Genomic DNA, 9,932 nt, shown 5'->3' with positions numbered 1-9,932 from the left:
GTCTCTCAGGTCAGGTCTTGAAACGTGATTCTGCTTCTGTATCCCTTTATTCAGGTTAATAGTGCCACCGTTCGACCAGAAATCCAAGCTTGGGGCAACTAGGAAGCATCCTAGATTCCTCACCACCTCTCACCCACTACTTCCTGCCTCCTATTGGTCATCAAAACCTTTCTATTTCCCCTCATAAAAGTCTTTTGATTTTAATGTACACATCATCATTTTTCTTCCCTGCCTGAAGTCCTTTTCCCATAGCATAAAGAATAAAATTCAAACCCTTTCACGTGACATTGTAAATCTTTCCTAATCTGACGTTTGCTTTTTATCTAGTCTCCCGTTTTTGCTGCACCCGTATAAATACGCTTTGATCACATTAAACCATTTGCTATTATCCAGATATTCCATTTCCTTACCTACCTACATGTTTTTGCAAATGCCATTCACTCTGGCTGGAATGAACTCAACCTGCTCCAAATTGGTCTGAATTCCTGCTTATCCTTTAAGACTTTATTCATGATGATTAGCATTCTCTGAGCTCCTCAAGCAGAAGTAGAGTTCAGAGAGACTGCAGACAGGAAGTGTACCTCCTTAATGCTTTGCTCATGTAGGTTGTCCCACTATGACTCACTCGTTTATTTACATGCCTCCCTCATTTGTTTTGGAGCTCCTGAATGGCAGTGACTGTTCTATTTATTTTATCTCAACCTTATTATAGAGACTCTTACACAGAATATCTTGCAGAAGTTTTTGCTGGCTGGATAAATGAATGATTCACAGGGTTACAGTTGGAAGATGTTTCCCCTTGGTCAACTTGGATGGTGATTGGTATCCAGATGTTGTTGTTGTTAACTGCCGTCAGGTTGGCTGCCAACTCATGACGACCTCGTGCACAACAGGATCAGACGGTTGTGATCCCCACAGGGTTTTCATTGGCTTATTTTTGGCAGTAGATCACCAGGCCTTTCTTCCTAGTCCATCTTAGTGTGGAAGCTCTGCTGAAACCTGTTCAGCATCATAGCAACATGCAAGCCTCCACTGATAGGCAGGTGGCTGCATGTGAGACACACTGGCCAGGAATCGAGCCCGAGTTTCCCACATGGAAGGCGAGAATTCTACCACGGACCCTCCACTGCCCCCTACATGTGCCGTGATGGTAGCATTATATTCGTGTTCAAAATCATTCACTTGACCCCTCTCTGTGAAGGGACAGTTCACCCCTGTCCCAGTGAGTTTGGGCTTGCCCATGTGTTGTGAGCAAATGGGATATACACCACGCCAAGGCTGAAGCTTTAGGAGGTTTTCTCATCTTGGGCTCTGGCACGAGAATAACACAAATGAGGTCTGGGCTGCTCCTTTTAACCTTGGGGCTGGGATGAAGAGACGTGTGCAGTGTAGCTACAGGGAACCTCAGCCTACATGCAATGCGAGTGAGAAATGAACTTTCTTAGTTTGTAAGCTACTGGGATAGTTGGATTTTTATCTCAGCAAAGCTGATTAATGATTATAATGATAACAAAAGCAGGGATGTTTACAAGAAACATTTTCAATGGGGCACTCGGTGAAGCTTAGGAAAAGAAGTTTTGAGCATTTTGAGTCTGTGGTGATGTTAGGACACCTCCGTGTGGTGATATCTTATAAGGCCATTATGATCCTGTCTCTTAGCAGAGGGTCTGGAATATCGTAATAAGCACTCAAATGCTTAGTAAACTGAACTATTGAATGGGAGCTTAGGTGAAAGGTCAGAGCTGGAGATAAAGGTTTTAGACCATCATTGTAAGATGACAGGATTTTCTACCTAATAAAAAAAGGTATCTGTGCAGCAGAGCAGAGGACCAAGGACTGAAGTTTGTGGAATGCACTGGGTGGGATTTAGGAAGAACAAAGGGAGTTATGTAGAGAATAAATAGTCAGAAAAACAGTGACACAATATCCCAGGAACCAGAGGAGAAAACTGTTCAGAAAACTTGGAGTGGTCAACAGTCTAAAGTGTGGCAAAGATCAAACAGAAAAATGACTGTGAAAAGACAGAAATCCTAAGATCTCTTTAAAACCAAACCCATTGCCATAGAGTTGATTCCGACTCATAGCAACTCCATAGGACAGAGTAGAACTGCCTCATAGGGTTTCCAAGGAGTGACTGCTGGATTCAAACTGCCGGCCTTTTGGTGAGCAGCCAAACCCTTAACCACTGCGCCACCAAGGCCCTGTATTTTATATGGAGTCCCTAGGTGGTGCAAATGGTTAACACATTTGCTGCAGACCAAAAGTTTGGTGGTTCGAGTTCACTCAGAGGTGTCTAGGAAGAAAGGCCTGGTGAACTATTTCCAAAAATTTGCCATTGAAAAACCCTGTGGAGCACAGCTGTACTCTGCACACATGGGGCCGCCGTGAGTCGAGATGTCTAGAGAGATAGCCTTCCTCAAAAACATGACTCAGCCAGTGTATTTCTATCCAGCGTTTGAATAATTCTCACAGTGAGACCAAATCGCTTCTCCAGTCCGAAAGTGTCATGCGATTTCCATTCTCGTGCCTTCATTAACCCATAATAGTAGAGCCATTTTAGTTTTCTTTTGTGATTTAACTCTTTTTACTTCCTATGTGGCTTTTTTGTTTGCTTGTTTTTCTTTTCAACCTCCATTTCAGGCCTTCCTGCTGACTGTCACGCTGCTGTAACTGCCCACATAACCCACATTTGTCTGTCTTATGGGACCAGAGCTATCAGTGAGGTTGTGCTTGTTTTTTTTTTTTTTTAAAACTAACTTTTTTTCAAACTAACGTATAGTTCCTGGGAAACCCTGGTGGCGCAGTGGTTAAGTGCTATGGGTGCTAACCAAAAGGTCGGCAGTTTGAATCCACCAGGTGCTCTTGGAAACTCTATGGGGCAGTTCTACTCTGTCCTAGAGGGTAGCTATGAGTCAGAATCAACTCGATGGCAATGGGTTTTTTTTTTTTTAATAGTTACCTGATGGATCTGCACACGTATTTCACACATCCTGAACTCTTGCTATAATTTTACTGCAACCTGCTCTTACTGGGCACTCAAATGACCCTACTGTTTTGGGACCCTTCTTGTTCTCAGCCCTGTCATGTTCTATCGGGGGAAAGATGTGGCAGCCTGATTCCATAAAGATTTGCAGCCTTGGAAACCCAATGGGGCATTTCTATTCTGTCTTATCGGGTTTCTATGAGTTGGAATCGATTCGATGGCAATGGGTATGGGGTTCATGTTCTATGTAGCTTCTTTGTACCACTTCCCCACTTTATTTTGTAAATGATGAAATAAAAAATTAGTAATACTTCCTGTAGGCAATGGCACCAGGAAAATATTGAAACAGTCTTTCATCTGCCTCTTTTTGAGCACTAGCACTTTGATGTAACCTGAGTTCATCAGTATTACCTGCACAAGGCAACTTCATAAATTGTTATTCTTTTAGTTTTTCCTTTCCATATCTTACTATTATATAGCTTCCATTATGTTTAATTTCAAGTATACTATTTTTTTTTATCATCAGACTCTAAGAGTAAGACAAAATAAAGGCAACCCCAATTCCTGATTAATTGTATATGAGTTATTATGAAATAAATGTATATAACTAGTCATAGATAGCTCAACGTTATGCTTTTTAAATTGAGATCACTCAGTGAATAACATGTGTATGGGAACCACGAAGGAGCGTTGTCACCATCTGCTCTGCAGGAGAAAGATGTGGCAGTCAGCATCTATAGAGGTTACAACCTTGGAAACCCTATGAAGTGGCTCTATTCTGTCCTATAGGGTCACTATGAGTTGGAATCGACACAGCACCAAAGGGTTTTTATAGGAACCACATTAGCAGACAATTCAATTAAAATTTTTTGTTAAAATGTGTTAACAAGTTACGGAAGACTAGTTTAATTTATAGAGAACTATGATTTAAAAAGACATTATTGTTCAATTTGTAAAAATAATTCTACATATTGTTGAAAAGCAAGGCTCAAGATATTCACATACTGCTTACCATTTTACTGCTGCTGACAAAGTTTTCATATTTAACTGAGTATATAAAAAAGTAATAATGGAAAAAAGTTTTAATAACCTTAAATGGGACAAAAGATGCCTTTTACTATCCAATTCCATTGTATGACTGATATAATATCAGTCACTATTTTTAAAACCGATAATGGATTGACATAGCTGCTTCTATAGACATTTTTATTCTTCTTCATTGGATAAATAAATGTTTCTTCTATGAGAAAATTCTCAACTCTTTTGATATTCCTCTTTATACGGCTTCCAAATCAGTTTTAAGATAATAAAGCAATACTTTTCACCCTTTAGTGTTAGAATAGAAAATTGAAACACAGTATATTTTTTCCCTTAAGGGTCTTCTATTTTAAATAAACACCAATGGCAGGGTAACTGAAGACATGAACTTACTAATACATAATTTTTTAATTAAAAAATTATCAATTTTTTCCATCATAATTATGAAAAGCATTCAGATTTGCTTCACCTGCTTTTAAATATTATTCTCCAGTAACTGGGAAAAATAATGTAATTGGCTTTTAATTTTTTTAATGAGAAAAGTTGTTTTAAAAATTAGCTGTTGATAATGACCGGATTGGTATCAGTTGCCAGCAAACAAGGCAAAGCATACACACAAAATACTCATGATTACTTGGTAATAAATCATTTTAATGATTATACTCAAAATTATGAAATGAAGACAGCACTGATGTGGAAAATAACAAAGGTGCAGGCTCATCAGATCTGTTACCCACATGTGCGTGGCTCCTAAAGAGTCTACTGTCGGCACTTCAGTGCCGGTATTTCCTCTGAATTGCCCAATCTAGGAAATAGAGCCAGTTGATCTGGTCAAGTTATATACATCTATTATTCAAAATCATTATAAGTATGTATTACTGCAAAAGTTCTGCTTTTGAAAAAGATTGACCATTTCCTCTTTGCAACCCATCTTTGTTCAGAGCTCAAACTTAAATGCACAACAATATTGGAAAGATGAAATAATTTATGGTGTGTTCATACAGCAAAATACCATGGAGCCATTATATATATGCATATGGAAATATATAAAGAAGGAACATACAAATGGAAAAGGAGCGATCTGTACTAGATCTGCCTAAATCAGTTGGAAGAGCTCTTTTAATGAAAATTAAGTCATGAGGGCTTTAAGGAGAGAAATTTGCAGTCTGAGTTTAACATTTTAAGAGGCAGAATATTTCTAGTTGAAGACAAGCGTCCAGAGTGTGATGATGGGAAAGTAAAGCTAAATTAAAATGGAGGTTATTGGGGCTGAGAACGGCAGGTGACTGTGAGATTAGATAGTTGGATGTGTTGTCTACATGAATATGAAAACTCTCAAGACAGTAGCAGGAGTTGTGATGGATAAGGCATCTGATTCTGGATCACAGAAGGTTGAGCGTTCGAGTTGCTTTGTGGTCTCTCTCCCTTAAAAAAAAAAAACCTTGCCATTGAGTAGATTCCACTTCATAGCAACCCTATAGGGCAGAGTAGAACTGCCACATATGGTTTCCAAGGCTATAAATCTTTGTGGCTGATGGGTTTGAACCACCAACCTTTCAGTTAGCAGCTGAGCACCAGGACTCCTTCTCTCTACTTTAGTGATCTAAAATACTCAAGTTTGTTAGTTACATCAGCTAGTCCAGTTAACACCCCTTGGCTTGATGGCCTCGTGGTTAAGAGCTCGGCTGCTAATGGCATGGTGGCAGTTTGAACCCACTAGCTGCTTCATGGGAGAAAGATGTGGCAGTCTGCTTCTGTAAAGGTTACAGCCTTGGAAACCCTAGGGGCAGTTACACTCTGCCTTATAGGGTTACATCAACTCCACGGCAATGGGTTTTTGGTTTGGGCTTAAGCAACCGGAAGACATTTAAGGTCTCTGAGTTAAAAAGAAACAAACCAAACCAAACCAAACCCGTTGCTGTCTGTCGGTTCTGACTCATAGTGACACTAAAGGGCAGAGAAGAACTGCCCCACAGCGTTTCACAGGCTGTCTGAAAATCTTTACGGAAGCAGACAGCTGCATCCTTCTCCCATGGAACGGCTGGTGGGTCCAAACCACTGACCTGGTGGGTTCAAATCACTGACCTTTTGGTTAGCGGCCAAGCTGCTTAACCACTGCACCACCAGGGCTGCTTAAGAAAAAAAAAAAAGACTTGATAAAAGCAATCATTTACAAATTAATCTAGAGGAGGTGTTCAGAATCGATTAAAAGTAAGATGCCGTAGGCATGAAGACTGTAAATTCAAACCAAAAACCCACTGCCATCGAGTTGATTCCGACTCATAGTGACCCCATAGGGTTTCCAAGGTTATAAATGTTAATCTCTATGGAAGTAGAATGCCACATCTTTCTCCTGCAGAGATGCTGGTGGTTTTGAACCACCAACCTTTCAGTTAGCAGCCGATCACTTTAACCACTGTACCACCAGGGCAGTTATTTAGTCATGGGAAAAAAAGACTCGACGGAGCTGAGACATGAATTCTGGAAGTGAGGAATGAAAAAGAAAATGAAATCATTGGTATAAAATAGAAAGCAAACAGAGCCACTAGTGAAATCGAGCTCAGAAGTTTGTCTTAGAGGAAGGGTGATATTCAAAATCCTTCCCCGTCTATACAGTGGGGGAACTCATCAAAACTGGTGACCAACCAATGGGAAAGGACACCAGCCATACACAACACGTATGGCCGCTCTGGGTCAATCCACTGACTAGCACCCCTGTCCACAAGGTCCGCATGGACATTAACCACTCAGACAATTCAGTATATATTTTTAAAGGAACATACATCCTCTAGGAAACATTTCAGAAGCTTTCTAAAAATTACGCTACATGAGGCGATGAGAGCCATACAGTTAACAAATGATTGATCTAGAATTCAAATGCTAGATTTTGCTCCCAGATCTCTTCCTACTCCACCTGGTATAAATGCAACATATCTTCTCTTTATCCTTCTCTGCCTCTTTATTTTTTTCTCCCTCCCTCTTTCACTTACTTCATTTTGAAAAAAAAAAAAACAACAAAACCCAAAAGACTGTTGGAGAACCTCTGTAATTGAGCACCCTGTTTCTGTTAAGTAATACTGTCTGCTTTTATGCTGGCTTTCCATTCCATAGCTTTGTTCTTTCTTCCCCTTTGGTATAGACTTGGTATCTGAACGATAAAATACAGTGAAACCAGTGAGAGCTGGAACTTGCCGAGACTGCCTTGTTTCTCCAGGCCTCGCAAGTTTTCCGCCTTTTGACGGGGTGCAGTCTTACCACTTTCTATCGTGATTAGTGGCAAATATTTGAGTTTTCCTTCTCTGACAGATTTCTGCTTTACACGGGTTCCAGATTTCACAGGTTTTACTGTAATAGGAAACTAATAAATAGACTGGAACTTTTTTTAGAATTTTGTCTGCTGAGAAATTACTATAGCTTATTATTCTTCTTTATGTTACTAACAGCAGCTAGGATCTGCTTTGCTTTTCCAACTCCATGGAATGGAAAAACAAAGAAAAAAACCTTTTAGGACAGAATTTTAGAAAAATAATTCCAATAAAAAGGGCTCTTGAATGAGTTATATTTTACCTCTTCATGCAACCAGAAGGACAAATATTGCTATAACAAATAATCATCATTGCTCAGAGTGGACATACTAAGGCTTAGATGAAATTTTGTAAAATTTTAAAGTGTCAAAATGTCTCTTAGTAGAAAATGCACAGACCACAGTCATATATGGGTTTTTAAAAAATACTTTCAAAATATCTGGGCGATAGATCTGAGAATAAATATAAAAATGTAATATCAATTACTGTTTCACACAAGGATATGCCGGAATCAAAGTGCTTTTCCACATTTTAACTACAGAATTCAGAATTCTAAGGCTCAAAATCTACATCCTCTTTTTTTAGTTCATAGTAACATTCATCCTTCTATACATTTTGAAATTTTACTTATAGTTGAAATTACATACTTTCAGCCACAAAAGTGTAAGTTAGTACTTCTGATAATACCTTTCAGAATGACCATCAACTCGGTCACAAGGACTTTATCTCATTTTAATCTTGAACAACTCTTATGAAGTATGTAGTGTTCCATTTTGTAAAAAAGGAAATCAAGACAGGACTTTTAAGGTCAAGGCCACACAATCACTAGAGCAACGACGGGAATGGAACTCAGTCCTGCTGCTCAAAAGCTCAGCCGCCCTCTGCTGCTAACCAAACAGTGTGATCAAGATAAGAAACCGCATCTCTTCCTGAGCCACGCTTTTTCAAATGTATAATTTCCCATATGTTTCTTCTTTATAAAAATAGTTCATGGCAATGCCTACCTCAATATGATGTGAAGAAATACAGCATCAATGTAAATATTTTAAATTCACCTCAAACGCCAGGAATTGTGTCTTGCTTGCTATGATGAAGAAAGAGAATTTAAAATGAAGTAACATCATTGTGTTCGTTTGTAAATAACATATTGCAGCCAACTGTTTCTTAATTGCCTGGACTGTTGATAAATAATCCAGCCCTGCTGCTTGCCACAGACAGTTTGCTTTGGATCAGACCAGGCAATTCAAACAACACTAATTACAGTGCAACCCTTTTATATGAATTCCTGTTTATCATGCAGAAGAAAACCCTTATATTATAAAAGATTAGGCACTTTTTTTTTCTGATTTCTGCCTGAAACATAATACCTATTACCTGGGCTGAAGATATATTACCTGAATGAATTTTGATTGAATAAAAATGGGTATGATTGTATATAGTGTTGAAAAAAAATTGTAGGCATTTCATTGCTTTTGAGGTTTACTGTGCGGTTATAAATTATGTTAATTTTATATTTTAATTAAAAGGTAGAACAGATGTGGAAGCTTTACTTAAAGCAATATTTTCACTGAAATAAGCTGTGTTGCTAAACGATTATTTACTGTCACAGGAATGTCTATATTAATAGGTAAATGTGTCTTTGCTAGAAAGAAACCTAGACTTTAGGAAGTCTTCACTATATCAGGGGATTTGCTGTAAAATGATATCATTGTATTTATGATTTTATGGTGTTAAAATGAATATTAAATGAAACAAAATTCCCAAGGATTACTCAGGAGGCAGCTAAGTACATAACATTTTGTACAGATGGTTGGAAGGCACGATTTTGCGCCATCACTGCATCCACACCCTTGAACGATTTAGACTGAAGACAGCATTTCTTTGAATTTTTCATTAAACCAGACGTCTTGAAATATGAATTCCTTTTATGTTTCTGTGAGTTTTGGCTAAAAGAACCCCAGTGAATAAATCATACAATACTACGTGTCACCAGCACTTGTGAATATTTCTGCTTTGTTATTCTATTCTCAGCAGAGCACCATTGATTATCAAACTCAGCGGAGAGCATTTTATGATCATATATCTCCATTAGCTCCTAGTTTGACTACCATGGATTTTTCTGGTTAAGCCTGCATTATGTATTAGGAAGCCTATCTCTTCAGTACAAAGTTTGATTTCATTTTTTTCTAAGCCTAGAACCCTTATAATGTATTATGTATAAAGATCCTTATCTTTTATATGTAAAAATAGGCTGCAGTGTCTCTGTGTAACTGAAATGTATGCCATCTTTTTTCTCTGGATTCACAGATAGCATATTATACTATGAAGATGAATCTCTACAATGCAATGGCTGTCAGGGTAAATATTTCTTCACTTGTTAAACAAATGAAAAGTCAATTGTGCCCTCAATTCGATTTTAATAAAATGAGCAAACCAGAATAATGTAAATTTGATTGATATGCTAATGATAAAGAGAGAAAAGGGTACATAGTTAAAAAGTTAGTCATACTAAATAATCTTGGCAGTATTAAAAATTAGAGTAAAATGTAAAATGTGTAATTATAAGTACTTTATGTTTTAGAGTGTTAAATATCTCTGATCCATAA

The sequence above is a fragment of the Trichechus manatus genome, unplaced genomic scaffold (assembly GCF_000243295.1).
Source record: "Trichechus manatus latirostris isolate Lorelei unplaced genomic scaffold, TriManLat1.0 scaffold00039, whole genome shotgun sequence".
Taxonomy (NCBI): Eukaryota; Metazoa; Chordata; class Mammalia; order Sirenia; family Trichechidae; genus Trichechus; species Trichechus manatus.
This window is presented reverse-complemented; position numbering follows the sequence as displayed.